The following is a 20,391-nucleotide window of genomic DNA, read 5'->3' on the forward strand; positions in this document are numbered from 1 at the left end:
CATAAAAATCATTTAATTTTGCAACTAGGGTTTTAACAAGCACTTTTACACGTTCTATTATTAACCATACTATTTTTCAGTAACCAAGTCTATTGGCACAGAATATTTTATCACGCATGATAAAGGTATCAAAATAGTCTAAAATTACAAAAGTTGACAATAAAACAAAATAACATGACCGCGCCACCGCAATTAACGTAGAATCGCGATATTATTATGTCAGCGTCGGACAGACGAACCAATTCACGTAACTTAAAAATTGATTCCGACGTAATCAGGGACGCATTGAGTCGGCCAATCGGCTCATTCGTGTGAAGTATTGCGAATTACCATACTTAAGTGAAATTCAATTCAATTATTCATGAAGGTAAGAACCATTTTCGAGTATTTACTTTCCCACTTACTATAAGTGGGAAAGTGTGTGAAAGGAATCTAAAATTTGAATAAAATTAGGAGTAAAATAAGAGTTCGAAGTGTATTTTTGTCTTGTGCATCTTTACGGGATTAAAAAAGTTTCCATCACGTAGGTCAAATTATTACGGTTTACCTATAATTTAACTGAGCCTGCAGCACAATGCCCGATAAATAAAGCTCCGTGTGAATAAATGAAGCCTTATAGTACCTACTGGTTAGGGTATCATCATACAGAAGAAATTTAATCATCAGAAGAAGTTTTGACAATTTAATTGTCTTTAAAATATTAAAACACATGGCCAATGATATTTTATCTCACAAATTGTTATGGCATATTTGCCGTGCTTAATGGCGTATAATTATGGTAGCCCCACAGGAAATATATTAATTGAGGAGTTCCAATGAAACGAGGCCGCTTTATTTGAATACGTGGGTTTATTCCATGAAGATCTTTTCACGTTGTGTTAATCATTAAATTATTATCATTTTTGAATTATTTAAACTTCAATTAAAATGTATTATAAAAGCCTCTTACCTGCTTATAAAGTACCGTTGAATTTTGATTCTTTTATTCGTAACCATTTAACTAGTACAGGTTGAAATTAAAATAGCCACACAGCAAATTATAAAGAAGTTTCTACCTTTGATATTAAAATCTGCTCAAATACAATTTATCTACCAGCAAATGTCTCGTGAAAAAGCTATCGAATCTTTACGCAAAATCGTACGATTAAAGCGTTACCGCTAAATCACGTATTATCGGCGACGCCACTTATCGGCGCGGTCAACCGGAAACCGGCAAACGCCGCAGTATTCGCCTTAAACAGGACACATTTCGCCTTAATACCTCGGAATAAGTGCTATTTTGTGATCATTCAAAGATCATAATTATTTGTTACTAGCTTTCCGCCCGCGGCTTCGCCCGCGTGGAATTTTGTCTGTCACAGAAAAACTTTATCGCGCGCGTCCCTGTTTCAAAAACCGGGATAAAAACTATCCTATGTTCTTTCCCGAGACTCAAACTATCTCTATGCCAAATTTCATCAAAATCGGTTGCGAGGTTTAAGCGGGAAAGCGTAACAGACAGACAGACAGACAGACAGACAGACAGACAGACAGACAGACAGAGTTACTTTCGCATTTATAATATTATATAGTTGGGATTCTATCATTCATTATGGTTTTGAAAGCGCAAAAGGGTAATTAAACTTTCATACAAAATTTTACAAAGTATCGAAACGAGTTAATTAAATAAATAACGTATGTGATGGTTGTATTCACTTTATTGATCTAAGGTTCTAACTTATAACAATCATCAGCACAGAAGAAGAGGTGTGGGACACGGAAGATATTAATTATTCGCGAAAACGACGCGTAGTCGGCGCGTGATAGCCTGCGACTGGCCGACCGCGGGGCGCGGGCGGCGTGGAGAGCCGAGCAAGTACGAAGTGCCGCGGAATACCACGAGTGTCCTAGACCTCGCGCGGTTGTAGCGCGATTATTCGACTTCGTTTCGCCTTACACGTATAAATATATACAACTTGTCATTATTATTGCTACGTAGAACTACTACGGCGCTATGGTGCTACGGCGCTACATCATGCTACACTGCTACGGCGCTACACTGCTACGGCATACTACGAGGTTGTCAAGTGGGGTGGTGCAATTCAACCTAGGTGTTTTACTTGGCGTGCCGTCGTCTGTACCTATACGTATAATGTTATTTAGAGGCTAGGTAATAACAGTATTGTGAGAACTGCTGCCGACAAACTGTGTCACAGTTTGGCAGAAAATATTAATGTTTACTGTGTGTATTTATATGGAAAATAAATAAATAAATAAATAAAAAAGTTGAAGTCCGTACTACAAGAATTAATTCGATCAGGATAAAAAGATATTGGAAACGTGGGCCAAATTAAATATCAATAAAAGATTTTTAGGGTTCCGTAGTCCTGACAAGGAACCCTTATTTAGTACGTCACGTCACAATCCAGAATTACATCAATTTTAATCAATTTTTTCCGTTCACTTTGCCTCTCAACCCTAACAATACATGAGATATGTCAAAAACAGGCTCGGGCATAAATAATTATGTCGGAGAATAGACGCGCAGTGACTTCTTGTTTAAATTTGATTAATACAGGAAATTATACGAGGGCAGATTTAATTAGTTCACATTTTATTTAGTAGGAAGTAAATACGAAACTTTTGAAAATGTGTACAACTACAACTATGTGAAACTTGTCACTTCCCATTAAAAATATTGATGCCGTGTAACCTTTACATAAAGGCATGTTGTATAATTATATTTCAGTACCCCCACAATTTCTTATTACATAATAGTTTGGTAAGAGCAAATTTACATAGAAATTGACTTCTTGTTTGTTTTCTACCACATAGATTCAAAATAGAAAACTATAATTAGAATGAAATAACTCATTTTCAGTGTATAATATTATTATAGTAGCTTAAGTTCAGGTTTTAAAACTTAAAACTTGAACTTAAGCTGTCAAAAGTTGAATAACCAAACTTTTACGCCACTAATCACATCTTCTGTCAATATTAAAATAAATCTATTTCACATCTTGCTTTTAAATTCAAATTACTCGTTAAAGCGTAAATAAAAACTGGAAAAAGTTGAATTGAGCAAACTAATACGCATTTAGCCTAAACCACGGCTGTCATTAGCACCCTTCCACAACAAGCGCAGACAATAGCGTCTTATTTGCTGACGAGCGGGGACCGTGGCTTGGTGTGTACCCTGCAAACCCTACTCGATACGGCCACTCTATCTGTCCTTTTCACTCATGTCAGTCTTTCTGTCTTGATCATGCCATTCTCAAAACTTCGTCACCTGCCCAGTGTTTGGTTATCCAGTCCACTGTAACTGATCATGATGCAGTCCTTCTCGCTATTCAGTCCAAAATCGGAAACCCTGGCACCATCAAAATTAAAAAAGTTAATTACCCTGAAACTTGTGAATCTATAAAAAACATTGATTTTTCGCCCATTCTTCAGCTTTCTGACCCTAATATTGCTACTAATCTCCTAATATCCAAACTTCAAATTGCTATTGCACAGCACACTCGAGCTCTTACTGTCCCTCGACGTCGTAGAATCCTTAAACCCTGGATCACCCCAGGTCTATTGAGGTGTATCCAAAACAGGGATAACATGCACAAAAGACTCAGAAATGAGCCTAACAATGAAATCCTTCGTAAGACCTATATTCGCTACCGTAACTTTTGTAACTCTTTACTTAAAAAAATCAAAATTGCACATGACAGGAATCTCATTGTTAAGGCGGGTTCTAATAACAAAAGACTATGGAACGCCATCAAAGAAGTTTCTAATATCAAAAAAACAAACTCAAGTTCTACCGACCTCCTTTCTTGTATGCCCACTCCAAATCAAGCTGCACGCTAAGAGCGTTGTAGCAAAAAGTTGGCGTTCGAATTTTAGGTTTTTATTGCTTGACGTCGCGTAGTGAGTGCGCAAACTGCATTTATCTGTACAATTTCAACGCTGCGTCGACTAAACGATCTTAATCCGTAGTTGTATCGTACCTAAGACAGTACATCATACATAATAATAAAGAAATAATGTATAATTTACCTATTTGATTTTTTCTCAGATCAGACTTTTAGCAAAATCAAGTTACGTAATTAATGTATTTTTTACACTAGTAAATCCCGCGACAAGTTTTTAATCTTTAAATTGAGTAAAGTAATAAGTTGATGGGTTAGAAAGAATTTATGTTTTATTTTATTCTTTTTACAGCATCAAAAGCTTGTTTATAAAAAATATTTACTATTTAAATTTTACTTTTGACTTTTTAGTTTTTATGATGCGGGATGGAAAAATTAAAATTTATTCTGATTTTGTGACGTTTCCGCACATAAATATGGATAGGTTAAATACATAAATAGAATGAAATGTATGAAAACGAGCGTGCCATTTTTTAAACGTTATCTATAATATCTGTGTCCATCAAAGAGCTCGTAACTAAACATCGTAAGCGCCATTCACATTATTATCTAAAAGTTAATAATAAATATTTAGTTTTTGTAAATCTAAACAAGTCAGGAACAAGTTTAAACACTCATTATGTTTAAATAATTTAAATTGAAATGTTTCTCAGGAAGTGAATTATTGTTAATTCTTATGAGAAATAAAGTTCTTAAACCGTAAACCGTCAGGAAATCGAAGAGATAAATACTGATATCATTGTGATTTTATAGAATTTATTATTATAAACCACGGTCGTATAATGCTAAAAAATCAGAGGTAACTTTAAGATTTTTATCCATAGAACAAAATTTATCTAATCGTGTTTTTAAACAGTTATCCCATTAGGTACACATGCGTTCTGTAATACAACCCATCAAAAACAATACTTGTCAAAAAACCAAGTTTCACTACTCAGTTGTTCTACGGTAAAAAGTTGTGAGATCCATGTAATACCAAGTCCAGTCCAGGAAATCATTAACGTTTTACATAAATATATTGACTTGGCCATCGCATGAAAACACGTGTAAATTAAATTATTTAGTGCGAAATGAAACGAAATTTTGCATGCCTGTGTAGACATGCAAAATTTCAGCTCAATGGGAAAACGGGAAGTAAGTAAATTTTAAGTTGCAAGATTTTACAACTCTAGATGTCAAAGAAAATAAAAGCTTGTAGATAGCTTTACAAAGAAAAGAAAGATTTATGAAGAAAATAAAAAGTACTGTCTACGATACATTTGTTAGGCCGTGTTGCACCGTCTTACTTTAACATTGACATCAAAATTTTGAATGTCAAAAATCTGTCTAACATAAAACACCGGTTATTGTCAGTTAGGGTCAAAGTTAGGTGGTGCATCTCAGCCTTAGTGTATTTTAATTAAATTTAATACAAATAAGGATGACGAAAATAATCGATAAGTGATCTCACTCGAATATTTCTTATAGTAGGTATACAAGATGTCGAACAAATGGTTACTTACTGAAAAAGTGCTTCATGAGACCTAGCAAACAACATCAATAATATGTTTAAGAACGAACTGAATCTATTCAAAAAACCTATAGTTCCAGCTTTCATATATTTAATACAGTTACAAACAAACACGAAATCAATGGTTTCTGAGAATTCTGAGTGCCTTAATGCCGTCCCCTTTATCTGTTTATTTAGTATTTATTAATTAGTATCTCTTGATGATATTGTAGCAAGTTAAACCTAAAATCATGTTTTCCGTAAATAATTTAAATAAGAATGCAATTTACGAGTTTGTTGTTTGATTATTATATATTACTCAATTAAAAATTTAAATTTAAAAAATTAACACTTCTAATATGGTAGGTATGGCTGGCGGCATACATTTAGTATGAAATTCGGAAACATTGAATTTTCGCATAGATCCAGTTTATTCTTTGACCTATTTATTGTTATTGTTTTAAAGAGCTCATGAAGCACTTACAGGAACAGTAAACAGTTTCTCGATATCTTGTATAATTAAAAATCAAGTGAAATCACTTATCGTTTCCACCCTGTACCTATACTTTTAAAAATAAACTCATTTTATACGTTCATTTGTATAAGTATCTACAATACAAATACCTAACCAACTTAGTTGATTTGCCATTTACCTGACCTACCCCTTTATTACTAAACGTTTAATATCAGATGAATAGTTTCATTCAGTCGTCAGTAATTGAACTTTCGGAAAAATATGACGAAGCATTGTGTGACCATACAGACGCTATTCAACTTTTATTAGTAAGGAAGAGTATATTTTATGTTGGTAGAAACACAATAGCATAGACTAATGTTTTGACACCCTGTTAAAATTTTTATTAGTCATTTATTTTTTCCTGACCAAACAGATACCTTAATAATATCTTTTGTCTATTCTACCCATATTCTGTAAGTAAAATAATAAAAAGTTTGAAAAGAAAGAAATTACAAGTCCGATTTACCTAAAGAAATAAATTAAAAATACTTGCGGATCAAAAGTACTCAATCATACTACAATTTACGAAAAAATCACGCGTGACGCATATACGTCAGTGGGCAGTCAACTGACATAGACCCGGCGTCTACGAGTGCCAAAGCACGACTAATTTATGCCATTTGATGCACCCGATTTTATAGTATTTTCAAATTAATTTTTCATTTGAAGATTGAAGATAGATATTTTTTCTTTTTCACACAATAATAGTACTATGTTTCTTCTTAAGTTTAAAGTAGTTTATGTTGCCAAATGACTTTTAGATTATGAGATGTGACCTGTTTTCTTGCAGTAATTTTCTCGAATTTTGACTATCTTAGACATGATAAAAATGCATTTTAATGAATTAAACATCAAAATTTTCTCAATACACTTTCTTCTTCAGGGTATGCTTATTCTAATGAATACATTCTATCTTCTTACTTAGAAATAAATTTGTTGTAATATTAGTTCAAAGTTGTGCCTTCGCGAGTTACCTGGAAATCGGGCTTTCAAAATTCGCTGTTTTCGTAGGAAAAAATCCAATTTGAACGAGATTTTGTCAATAGACATTCCGTAAAAACGTATGATAATTACGATGATATAAGTCAAAAGAAGCTATAACAATAAATTATATGACTAAAATCATTTCGAAATCTGCCAAATTCACAATTTCTGCATGAAAAATGTGACAACGCTCTTAACTCTTTCTTCGCAGGCATTGGTAGGTCCCTCGCCGAAGAAATTCTCTCAAATAATTCCGGTCCTCCCTCCTCTTCTCCTACACCTCCTGTTTCTTCTTCGTCTTCTGCCTGTCAATCTTTCGTTCTCCTGAGTGCCTCTACCGCAGAGGTTGAAACCCTTCTATTATCCCTCAGGGAGGAGTGCGCAGTTGGTTGGGATAATATCCCTACCACCCTCTTGAGGCGCTGTAAAGACCAGCTAGTCCCTCCTATTGCACACATCTGCAACCTCTGCCTTTCCTTAGGTTGCTTTCCGGATGCTTTTAAAAAGGCACTAGTTCACCCAATCTACAAGTCTGGGGATCGAAACCGTGTCAATAACTACCGTCCTATATCGGTTCTGCCAGCCTTGTCGAAAATCTTAGAGCGGTTAATAAACAACAGACTGATCAAATTCATTGAGGAGCGGGATTTCTTGTCTCCTGGTCAACACGGCTTTAGACAGGGTAAATCTACAGCTGATGCGGTTCATGAACTTACCGACCACGTCTCTAGAAATCTGGACAGGGGCAAGAAATGTCTTTCGATCTTCCTAGACCTGGCCAAGGCTTTTGACGCGGTTTCCATCCCCATCCTGCTGGCCAAATTGGAGGCGATAGGTGTTAGAGGCAACCAGCTTTCTCTATTCCGCAGTTACTTTACAGGTCGCTCTCAGTCGGTCGTAATAGACGGAAATGTGAGTTCTGAGGTCCCTATAGAGTACGGTGTTCCCCAGGGAAGCATTCTCGGCCCCACGCTTTTCCTGGTGTACATCAACGATCTCTGCTCCCTTCCCATCCCAAACTGTAAAATTATTTCCTTTGCCGATGACACAGCCCTCGTATTTGCAGCCGACTCATGGGGTGACACTTTCCGGCGAGCACAGTCTGGATTTCACCAGGTCTCCTTATGGTTACAAAAAAACCTTCTAACGCTCAACGTAAAAAAAACCCATTATATGACGTTCTCTATTAACAAAATCCCAACAAATACCCTTAGTGGTCTTCGATTAATTGCCCATACTCACCCCCTTCTATCTGACCTACCTTGTAACTGTTCACCACTGCGTCTTCGACTGATGAAATTAAATATCTAGGCATAATTATAGATTCGAGACTAACTTTTAAATCCCATATCGTAGCTACAGCCGGGAGACTCCGCAAGCTTATGTTTGTCTTTCGTAGGCTTCGCCACGTAGCAGACCCCAGCCTTGTCAGGACAGTCTATGTAGCCCTCTGCCAGTCACTTTTGATTTATTGCATAACCTCTTGGGGAGGTGCCTGCAGGACTGTCCTGATAAAGCTGGAACGAGCTCAAAGGGCCATCCTTAAAATTTGCACCTTCAAACCGCTGCTTTTCCCTACGTATGAGCTCTTCCAATACTGCCAAGTTTTAACCGTCCGCCAACTCTTCATCTTGTATATTGTCTTAAAACAACACCATCTAGCAAATTTCGATCCCTCTGTTGTCCGACGTAATCACCTGGTAGTTCCCTCTTCTTCCTTTAAAACTTACTTCTCTCATCGCTTCTACTGTTTCTTGGGTCCTTTTTTGTATAATGCTCTTCACCATAATTTAGATCTTCACTCCTTGCCCAAATTTCATTGTAAGTACAAGGTCTCAAATTACTTGCAATCCTTGACGTATGCTGAAACGGAAAACCTGCTTCAACCAATTAGGTAACTTTAATACGGGCAGATGGTTCATTACTAACAGACACGCACACTCACTCACATACACCTACACTCACATACACTCACATACACTCACACTTACATACACCTACACTCACATACACTCTCACTCACATACACTCTCACTCTCATTACACTCACTCTCACATCACTTACACTTCACCTTTTACACACTCTCTTTCAATACTCGTCTAGTTTTTGTCTAGTTTTAAAATAACTTTAATAAATTCTATGTGCTCCGGCCATTATCGAGAGAGGAGAGTACTGGCGCTCTGTAGTACAGGCTTCTCGCCTAGTTCAGACTCCAGTTCTCTCACAATCTTACCCTGTTCAATTAGTACATAGCAATTTGTGTTTCACTGTAATAATGGATTGTGAAAGAAAGAAATAAATGCTTTTTATTATTATTATTATTATTTCTCTTTTCGTGGGTTATAAGCTCAAAATCCTGGCTGTATGAGTTTGAATCATGATAAGTGTCATAGACATCATCGGGATCAAGTGATTTGCTTATAAAGTCCGGAGTCCTATTATTTTTGAACAATCGGGATGATTGGGAGACTCTTTTTACCATGTATAGTGATGCAATGCTCTAGCCATACTTCTACAAAATAATATTAATAAATGAAAAGTATTTTTATTATATTTTTATTTTATAGCACAGGTTACATTTTGCGTTACAAAATAATAAAAGCAAGATGTGTTAACAATAAAAGTAAAAAAGCAATATGTAGGTATTATCAATAACAGTGGGTCCCAAACTAGGAATAGCCTGTATCTTGGTGTCCCAAAAATAAAGAACCTTTGATCTGCAACAGTCCAGTTTTCTACTTTAACCCACTTCGCCATTGAGAGAGACGTTAGTGACGTTTCCGATTTCCACTCCCACTCCAAAATCTGGCAAGTGAAGATGTGGTCATATCTTAGTGTTTATTTTCTGTAAATTACTCACGACAGTCTTAAGTACAAACATCCCATCAGAGTCTCAGTTACAGTACACTTTAATAAGAGAAACGGCTAAACTTAAATACGTGTGGAAATAGGCTTACAGAGTGGGGCCGACTGAACAACGTTTGCGCAAACTGTTTACCCGTTATGAATAAGCATTGAAAGGGTCGGATTGTAGTTGTTAATGAATAGATGTTGAACAATATGTGGTATTCTGGAGAATGTAACGCTGGATGGATGAGTTCTATGCGATAGATTACCTAAAGCTCCTGTTAGCACTGAACAAAACATTCTAGACTAATTTATGTGGTAATACGCAGACAATAGGCAGGTTTCTTTTTAAGGACATAATCCTGTCGTCAGACGATGAAATAGTGTGTAATCGTATTCTCAAAATGGACGCCATAATTCTTGGCCTAAATTTTGTACCTACACCAAAATACTAGTAATCGAATAATGAGAGTCACCGAACAATATTTTATGAGCCCTAAAATATCCGAACTATTGTGCCGTCAATAATTTAGTGACATCAAAATATTGATTATAGATTAAAACTAAATTACTGATCAATTAAGACAGATTAAAACTAACAAAGCGGAACCTCCGTTATGTCTTTTATCATTGAAGTGGCAATTATTATCAAAATACACTCTATTTTACCATTAATTCATTGTAACAACATGACAATGACAGAACGTGGGCAGAAGCCACCTATTTAAGTATATCCTTTGGGAAATTTAATGCGTACATACGTTGCCTAAAAGGTTAAATTCTTAATACAAAGGTTATAAATATTATAATTTATTTTAGTAGTGATACACATGACCTCATATTTTCTTAAATAACAGCCCCGTAAGGTATAAGATACATTTATACCCACAAGAGAGTCAAAGCAAACTTGGAAGTCTAACATAAAAAATCTTCTTAACGGCAGAAACATTTTTTATTACTCCTACGACTTTAACAGTCGGGAAACGTGTATTGTACTTAGTCTCAAATATCTTTCCAAGACAGAATATTTTAGGTAAAATTCGTTGACTATTAAGTCAAACTTTTAGGCTGTGTTTTGTTAATTAACCGTAGAAGCCTATCGGTTACTAAGCAGGATTATTTTAAAAACTGAATAATTTGTACTGTTGAGGTCGATTTATCTTTATAAAGAATTTCGTAAGCTTCTTGAAAATGTAGCTAGAAATAGTAACTTTGTTCTTCTGATTGTGTGCCGATTCGAGGGATCTTTTGCGGGGGAAGAAAGATATATACTTACTTATTATTTTACAAAAACTTGAAGCCAAACTATAAATAAAATTCACACCAATTTCGGTTACATAATAATATATGCCAATAACTTTATATTTATTTAATTACAACTACTTACATCAAGGGGCTATACTCGTAGTAAATTAGGAATAAGGTTCTAGTGACCTTTTCCTGAAATTTAAAAAACCAATTAGTTATAGGTATAAACAGAAATGAATTTTCTTTAAAGTCAATTTTTTTTTAACATTTATCTATTAAATAGTGCATACAACATTCGGTATACAAGTAAACGCATTTTACAACTGACTTTTTTGAATAAAGTTGAGTATTTCAGCGTTTACAAACCTGTGTCTGTGTACAATATAAAAACCAGGATGTTTGAATGTTTCCCCGAAAAATTTGAAACGGTTTCCTGTAAAATAATACCAGGCAATCCGTACTCCACAACCCGGCTATGAAACGGCTTGCGCTGGGAATGTCTATGGTAACGAGAACTAGAGGTAGCTCTCAAAATGTAATACCTACCTAGAAACTTGATTCTTTACGTGCTATTAAAACGTAGTTTTAGTAACACCATGTCTGTCAGAATAAAGATTTTAGAGTTTTAAAGAATATTTCAGTGGTAGCATAAACTGCTATATTCATTATCTAACCCTAGCCGGCATGCGACCGCGGTAACAATAATTGATTTCTATTGTATCTTGCTTCGCTTGTACTTGAAGGGCTCCATAAATATATAATATAATACTCTTTATTTTAATTAAACACTTTCGTTTTACTTTAATTCACCGCAAAATATGACGTGTACCAGACCATCTTTAAACTTAGATATGTGCGCAAGATTTGCTTGAGTTGTATTTGTTGTTTTTAAATTAAATGTACAGAAAGACACGCAAGTGAACATAACAGGTTTAGATTTAAGAGCTATACGGAACCCTATAAAATTAACGCCCTTTAAAAATAATCGGGAGAAAACCGGCGTGCTAACTTAATGAGCCCAGCTTCTAATAAGCAAACTTAATAAAAAGTAGACTAAAAAGCTGACCGATGACAAAAACTCTGTTTCGCAGTTGAACATGAAAATTACCTCTCATTGTGACTTGATAGAAATTAAATTTAGCTAACAAGCCCCTTTCATTGTCCTCTTAAAATATATCAAAACGAAACTAGGCTTCTGGGAAGAAAAGATAAGGTGTTTTTTGCTTTGTGCAGACTAATTATGTAATTTATTCTTTTTCTGGCTATGCCAAAGTATTCTTGGAAATTTTTAGCGATTAGTGAAAGCTAGAGCAGGCCAAGTTAAAGCGATAAGCTTAATTTCAAGAACAAGACAAAAATAATAATTATTATTTCAATAGTATTTTTCTATTTTAATTCCCGCCTGACGTGTGGGTTCGCATACCAGACTACAACACCAACTATTTACTTTGTTTGGGGTCAAATTGCGATGGGAACGAGCGTTTTATAAAGGGTTAGTACCAATCCACACCAGTTAAATTAAATAAAATTAAAGCTAGTCACAAATTTTTATCCGTTCTTTAGAAAAACTGAAATACCTGATATAAATTTTGGATTTGGATATAAAATTGTATTTTCACAGAACATGCATGTCGATTTCATATAAAACTCTTCTAACTGCTAAACAGGATAATCTCAAAGAGAAACTTTGAGAAAACGTAGGAAACAAGCGCTGTAGTGCAGGGACGATTCCCACTTCCCACCTCCCGTCTCCGTGATAGGGAGTCTAAGTGCAAAACTTAAAGTACAGAGCGGAACATTCTGGATTTGTTCAAAGAACGCACACGGGGAAATGTTGTCGTTCGATTCAGGGTGCTGTAATAAGAGCAACTGTTATAACAAGGTAAATATAAACAAAACGTATGAGAAGTCCATAAACTTTCATATTCAGTTTTGTAGGGTAACTTAGGCTGGGTTGCACCATCTAACTTTAACTTTCACAAACGTCAAAAATCTGTCAAACTCCATACAAAAAACACCGGTTATCGTTATAGTTACGGTCAAAGTTAGGTGGTCCAACTCAGCCTTAGTCAACATGGGATCATTGTCAGAATGAAATCATATTTTTTTAATGTTTGTAGAGACTAAATATTTTTCACTTAAAAATCCCTTTAAGATGTGCAAACCATTAAACTTTGGAAGTAACCCCTTTAAGAGATTTTGCTATCTGATGGGGTCGCGACCGAGAGATTGAAAATCACTGCTTTACTGTGCGGAGGGCACATTTTCACCATAGCTTTTATACCTAAACGAAATTGTATACTTTTGTCGCATGTAAGTACCTAGGTATGTTGAAAAAACGCTTCTTATCTTATCTTAACTTAACGTCGCACGAAAAGTATGTTCAATTCCCACCATTTCAGCTTCATAACGTTCTAGCCTTCAGCTTATGCTACATACAATCTAGATCTGACTGTAATTAGCTTAACGACACTTATATCAGAATGTTCTATTAAAAAAATTCAAAGTCAAAGTCAAAATTTCTTTATTTGTTTAGACTAATAAATAGTTCTTACAAATCGTCATATGCTCTTAAGGAGCCTCTACATGTCTCATAATCTTTTTACCCTACCAGCGCTTCGAGACCAACATTTGGCAATTGCTGAGAAGAAGCGCCGCAACAAACTCAGTCACCACTGTCTGCCGGTTATAAATAAATAGAAATAGTAGTAGTAGGTACATTCGATTCAGGAGCAGTTCACTGAATTTACCATGCATTCTTGTATGGTGTATCATAAGAATGGGTATACAAGATTGCGTGGTATATTAAAAAAGGTAGTGACGTGCTAATATCTAGACTTACATATTAAGGTACTAGTAGAAATGACTCGCATACATAAATTTGAATAACTTGGATTGACCAGTCCCCGAAAGCAGCGCCTGTTCACAGACATGTATGACGAGTGAACCAGCCATCGCTTCACTCGACCATATTAGAGGGAATGTAACGACCCGCCTCACTATTTAACATTTTAATTGCCATAAAACAAAAGTGGGTGTAACTATTTGCTTTGAAGGATTTTTCTTTCTATTCCCTTATCGCATCACATGTATTATATTCTTAGAATCAAAACAAATTCCAAGTCCAAAATCAAGCAAAATGGAAACCCAGTTTCTTTCAATCGTGTTCGAATCAAACTCGGTCGTTTTGTAATAGAAAGGAGACTTTTCAATGAAGTAAACTAGAGGGTAGGCCCTGAGAGTCTCTGGGTCTGAAAGACCCGAATAATGCGCGAGTGTGATTCGAGAGATCCCAGATTGAATAGAAGACGTGATCCTTTTTTCAAACTTGTCACGGCGATTTTAAAATGTTTGTGTTTATCTTTTAACTTTTTCTAAACTTTGTTCTACGTGATATTTCAACTTATTTTTTCTTCTATAAATTAAAAGTTTCGTGTTATTGTTTGAGCCTTGAGAAGGTTATTTTACGTGCATCTGCAATAATGTATTTTCTTCCAATATCATAATATTAAACATCATATTATCATTATAATGATACAATTAGAACAAGTAATAAGTTACCAATTTCAATATAACTCTACATCATTGCATAATTGATTCGTAATAACGAGAGTTGGCGTAGTCTTCATTCCTAAAGGAATATGTAGATCTTTTGTTTGTTGTATGTTTGAACCGCACTTAACATTTGTTGTGTGGGCGTCTCAAATGTCAGACGAATCCAAGGGAATACACCCAAGCATGATGAGGATAATTTCCATTTTACGTGTAATTTCAAACGCAACCTCTAACAATTCAGGCTGAAATTGTGTAGCACTGTGTCCAAATCCAAACTAAAAGAGGGCATTATCGGACTGTACCTGTAGTCACAATGACGCAAACTAGAGGGCCGGCCCTCCGCTCATGGGCCTCTAGGGAGCGAGCCATTGAATAATACTCGAGTAAGATTTGCGAGGGTTCCGCCGGCGATTTGGACTTGCTATTGGATGGGAGACGTGACATTTTGTAAACAAGTTACTAAATGCAATTACACACAACTTTTGTAAACATGTAACATTACATACGAATTATATTACTTTAAATATTTAAAAAAAATGTGTACTCGCTCATATTAAAACAAAATAGTAGACAAAAACTGAAATACCTACTTAGACACAACTTTTTGTGAGCCTACCGAACATTAATTTCATTTGATTAGTATTTTTAAATGAATTGTACTCATAGATAAGTTTATAACTACTCAACGTAAAAGCAACGTGAAAGAAATCCTAAATATTATTTCAACTTTTCAAATCTAATCCAATTTCAATCATGTTTTTTCAAAGACAAATGAAATATTTTAAACTCAAACAACCGAAACTGATCGGTATCAAAGTATTAAAATTTCCAGCGAATTTCAATAGAAAGAATTAATATCGGTTTTAAGAACTCTTAAATATTTTAATCCCATAGATGATTTAGTACAAGAATAACAGATTTCTAACTTCGGAATTCGAGGCAAAGTTCGATTAATCTTACCCTTAACTACCACAAAATTAACTTGGGAACTTGGAAGACGCCTCGATGTTGTAGGTACATTGAAATTCGTAAAAGCAAACATTTCTCAGTGGCTTAATTAACCGACGAAATTAGTTATTGTTATGAAAAAGTAACAAAAGGGAGCAACTTTGCAACCGGCGTGGAGTGTTGAGTTAGCTCCGAGAGTGGTCCAAGTGACGAACATTGCACTACGTCATCGCTCTGTAGAGTATCATAATTTCTTAATCAATTCATCATTATCATTTTTAGCCACAGGACGTCCACTGCTGAACATAAGCCCCTTCCAAAGATTTCCAGATTGGTCGTTTGGTAGCGGCCTGCATCCAGCGCCTTCCTGCTACTTTTATGAGGTCATCTGTCCACCTTGTTGGTTAACATCAATAAAATTTCAATGATATTACATTTATTTTGCTGTTCAATACTGAATATGTGATAGTTTTAACTGAAACAAAAAGGACCAATGTAGATGGCCCTTGCAAACTTGTTTAAAGTTAAGTACTTTTATCACATCATAGCATCACAGCATCATAGTGTAGTTTGCCTAGTTTCACCCATACTCTGTACATGCAATATCAGCAGAGTACTAGTCTAAGTCTTTGTTAACTAGTCTTGCTTTATCACCATTCTAACTAGCCCTAGCTCTCACAAATAAAAGTGGCATTTCGAAATTTTAAACTAAGTTTGAGACGTGTGCGTTACTTAATGAAGCACGTTATTTATTCATTTAATTCTCTCCGTGAACGTCACATCCTTCACCTTACGCCAGCTTGAAGGAAATTACACTGAAGCACAGAACTTGTTTTAATTCAAACAACGCAAGCAACTCTCGTCTTTATCAACAATCACGAGGGAATCAGTTTTGCCTGAAGCCGATGTACAGTTGAACTATCTTCCCGTTTATCTTTAGCAGTTTGAATTAAATACTGCATTTGTGCAGTTTACTGTTACAGCTTCATATTTTGTGCTGAGAGCTAGTTTGAAATCTCAAATTACTCAATTCAAAATTCATCAAGGATTTTATTTATTTACCAAATAATGCAATTTTGTTCCTAAATCAGCCATGTTACAACTAAATTAAGATGCACGTAGAAGGAAATACAAACAACGCCATCCTCAATAATGTAGTTGCATATCTCACCGAGCCCTAAGGCCGTGGCTTATTAGGTGGCGGGGCTTGATTAAACGCTGCAACCGCTCCGAGGCCTCAGGTGTAATTACACCACTCACCCTGTATGGATATGAGTCGGAAGCCACGACAAAATAATAATATTTCATCTCAATTACAATATTCCAAGTTAAGCCATCCCGTGTTTTCAGTAGCTATAATTTTATTACAGCAACTATACGACTTTAGCTTTTAGTAATTAATGTACCTAATGAATCCATTTATACGTTTTATGATCAAATTCTGCAACTCGGCTACAAGCATTAGAGTCACCCGTTCAACACTGTGTAGGTTTGTTGTCGACACGAAAAGAAGAAGAACACTGAATAGGCCGAAAAAAATTATAGGGGCCGATTTACCAATTGCCAGTATACTCTTATCTCCATACTTAAGTATGAGTCATTGAAAGCTATGAGTAATTATTTATAAGGATATTTATTTTGCCTTAGTAATGAGTGAGATGGAAATCTCTTTTCAGTTGTACCTGTCTGGTGCAACAAACAACGCCTATTTACGAAACATGCCCGTGAAATAACTCGATACATACCAACTGCCGTTTCCAATCGAGTATGCAAACGGCTACAACCTAATCCGAGCCCATAAAGTGTAAAGCCGCGACACAGGAATTTTTAGTCAATTTCTCGTTTGACACAATTGAATTTGTACGAAGCAAATCGGGTTTCAGAGCACGAGCGAGGGTGACTTCCGAGACGGGCCGAAGTCACAGGCAAAGGTCTTTTGAATTTGAGTTGGGAATCAAGATAGACTTTGAAGTTATGCGGTCGGAAGCCATGGTGCTTTTAAATGTATGTCTTCGGATATGGAATGGAAATTGATATTTGGTCTCGATCAGTCATCAACAGAAACGGTCTCTTCTTATTACGTATATCGACACAAATAAACGCGTTCTCGGATTTGCCCTATCTATAAGGCATCAGAGTCGGCTCTAAGATTTTATTATTCTCTACATTATTTCAGACTCAAGATGATTTAAATGCCTTCATTAAATTGTATAGTTCAAAATTCAATTCTTTTTAAGCGGAACACGCTTTGATCCTAGTAAATTTTTTTTATATCTACAACGAGGTAGCTCTTGGCCTGTATCTCATCTGATGGTAAGTGATGATCGCGCCAAAGGTGGAAGCAAGCTTCATCCGGAATCATCAACCACAGAGGTACTGGCTATCTTACCTCTAACATTTTTTTTTATATCGCATAACTTTGCAGTTACATTGAGCTGTCGTTACGCTGATTGGACCACGACACGCTTATAACAGCTAATGTAATTGAAGTGGGACTCTTACCTATCGTATACATAATGCAGTATTGAAGTCTTACCCCTTGGACCACAGGCCAAAACTTTTGTCTTCTCCGAAGTCGCGGCCTCAGATCAGTCGTTTGAGGCTACTTAAGTCTTTGAGACGGGCTCTTTGTGGCCAAAGGCCAATCACGGGAATATGAGGGTTTGGTGCTATTGGCCATTACAGCGGGATGTAGGGACTAGTAGAGATTAATCTGATCAGAAAAAGGTCCACAGCTACTCAGAGGGTAATGAAATAAACATGTGTTGTAAGTTGAAATAAACATGTGTTGTAAGTTGTTTGAGTGGTGTTCTTGAATCTTCTTTGGTCGAAGTTAGTCTTGGCGAGTTAGAAAGGGCTATGGTCTCATCGATTATTAAGTATTTCGGTATAAGCCGTCCTTAATTCCATAAGTCGCTTCGAGAAGATTATTAAATAGAACTTTATTTTCTCTTAATGAAGGAGAAATAAACATAAATCTTTTGTACATTTTATTTTGGCTACATGATTCTAATCGAAACCTTAGGTTCTGATTGGATATGATGTAGACAGGACAATTATTTCCATAGCGTTGGGGGAAAATACATAAAAAGAGTTTAGTATGTAAAGTAGTAAAGATTCGCGGTTAGACTAGTTAGTTATCGTCAACCCTATAAAAGAAGATGAAAAATGTGTGGCTTCATCAATATTTACCTCTGAATATTTGCAGTTCCTTCGCTGCAAAACATTTCGACTCGACAATAATGAAAAATTACTAGCCATGTCCGACTGGAGTCAACTCTCCCTTGATTTTGAACTTTACTCTCGAAAACATTTAGTTCAATTTCCATTGCATTGCTTTGGAATCGAGGGTGAAAATATTTTTATCGGTCCCAATATTTATAATGGTTATTAGGCTTGATGTTCGGCTTAATCGGCGCTTCACAGTGATAACGCTTATCGTTAATTGACTTCGACGACGTGCAAGTGTTTATTGATGGCTTTCGAAGTAATGTTCTGCCGATAGCGAGTTACGGAGCAATCGTTTTTGTAGCATTAAAAGATCGTCAGTCATGTTTCTTTTAAAAGATTTCGAAAAAGTATTAACAACTTCTCATTGTCATATTTAGATATCCCATTCGTTTACGAGTATGTATAGTTTTTTTTACCCTTATGATTTAAGTCTACTTAGAGTCTAGATTCATACATGAAAACAATTTTTACATTATTGCTTTTCTACCAGCCGTAAAAAATGCTCCATACGTAATTCTCAGTAAAGTTTTGATTCCATCGTCGATACTTGTTGACAGAGATTGTGTTCAGCTCGCGTGCTCTGCCAAAATAATCCCCGCTAGAGTGCGGACACATGCGGAGCGAAACACGCAATTTAACTTCAATCTATACAAAGAAAATTATTAATTTTCCGTTGTTGAAAGCCTTGCCTCGAAAGATTCGTTGCTAATTTTATTACAAGATTAAGTAGATCTAAAGATACGGATAACAAGTAACGCCACAGCTTACCTATATCCAAATACTTTTTGCGTGAGAACGTCGCCAGTCTTTGTAACCGTAAGCAGTCTGAGCCGGTGTTACCTACTCCCAAACAACCGGAACCATTGTCGGTTTTATCTAGAAGAGAACTTAAGAGGATTTGGGCGAACCCGTGAAATGGACATTGATACAGTACAGTCGAGATAAAATTGTATACAGGGTAGAGCCGACAATGCGATAAATAAAACTTTGTATGTGGAAAACTCCAAGCCCGTGTGATGCTGCACCCTTCTAGCAAAAAATCCAGGACACCCTTTCTACCTAACTTAGCACATTTGTGAGATGACTGACGAAAAACTTGGCACAGATTGGGAACGATAAATCATATTTTTTATGCGAGAAATAAATTAATAATTTTCCACGAATTAGCTTCCCACCTTATTACGACTCACTCTAGTATAGAATAAACAGGGAAAAAATATATTTACCTTAATTAATGAAAAGCGATGTTCATAGGAAAACATACAAATTCATCAACAAGTTGGGATTATTTTTCCTTGATTTAATTTACCAAGAATATAATAATAAATATTTAATTGAAAAAGTTACGTAATTAAAATTTAAAAAAATATTAATGTACGAGTTTAGCAAGGCACCTGTGGGCGATAAAACTTTCCATCGGTAACATAAATATGGCAAACTTTACATACTTTAACCCTCCAGTCTCTCAGGGAATAATATTCCTTATTAAGTCCGCTTTTATTCTCATCTGAAACTCTTTTTGTACCTACGTATTCTTTCTAATATTTTTTTCTTAAAGCAATTATTGATTAGCTGAAAAATAAAATTAATGAAAGCTAATAGTTTTTTTTGCAAAATATAACTGACGCTTACAAAAGATCAAGCCAAAACAAAAATCTCCGGAAGCCTT

At 35.6% G+C, this 20,391-nt stretch overlaps 1 protein-coding gene across 1 annotated transcript in view; it reads left to right on the forward strand.

The window, feature by feature from the left end:
* LOC135071290 (lachesin-like) overlaps positions 1 to 20,391 on the forward strand; it is a 111,174-nt gene that overhangs the window by 844 nt on the left and 89,939 nt on the right. The window lies entirely within an intron of this gene.

The sequence above is a fragment of the Ostrinia nubilalis genome, chromosome 4 (assembly GCF_963855985.1).
Source record: "Ostrinia nubilalis chromosome 4, ilOstNubi1.1, whole genome shotgun sequence".
In the NCBI taxonomy this organism is placed as follows: domain Eukaryota; kingdom Metazoa; phylum Arthropoda; class Insecta; order Lepidoptera; family Crambidae; genus Ostrinia; species Ostrinia nubilalis.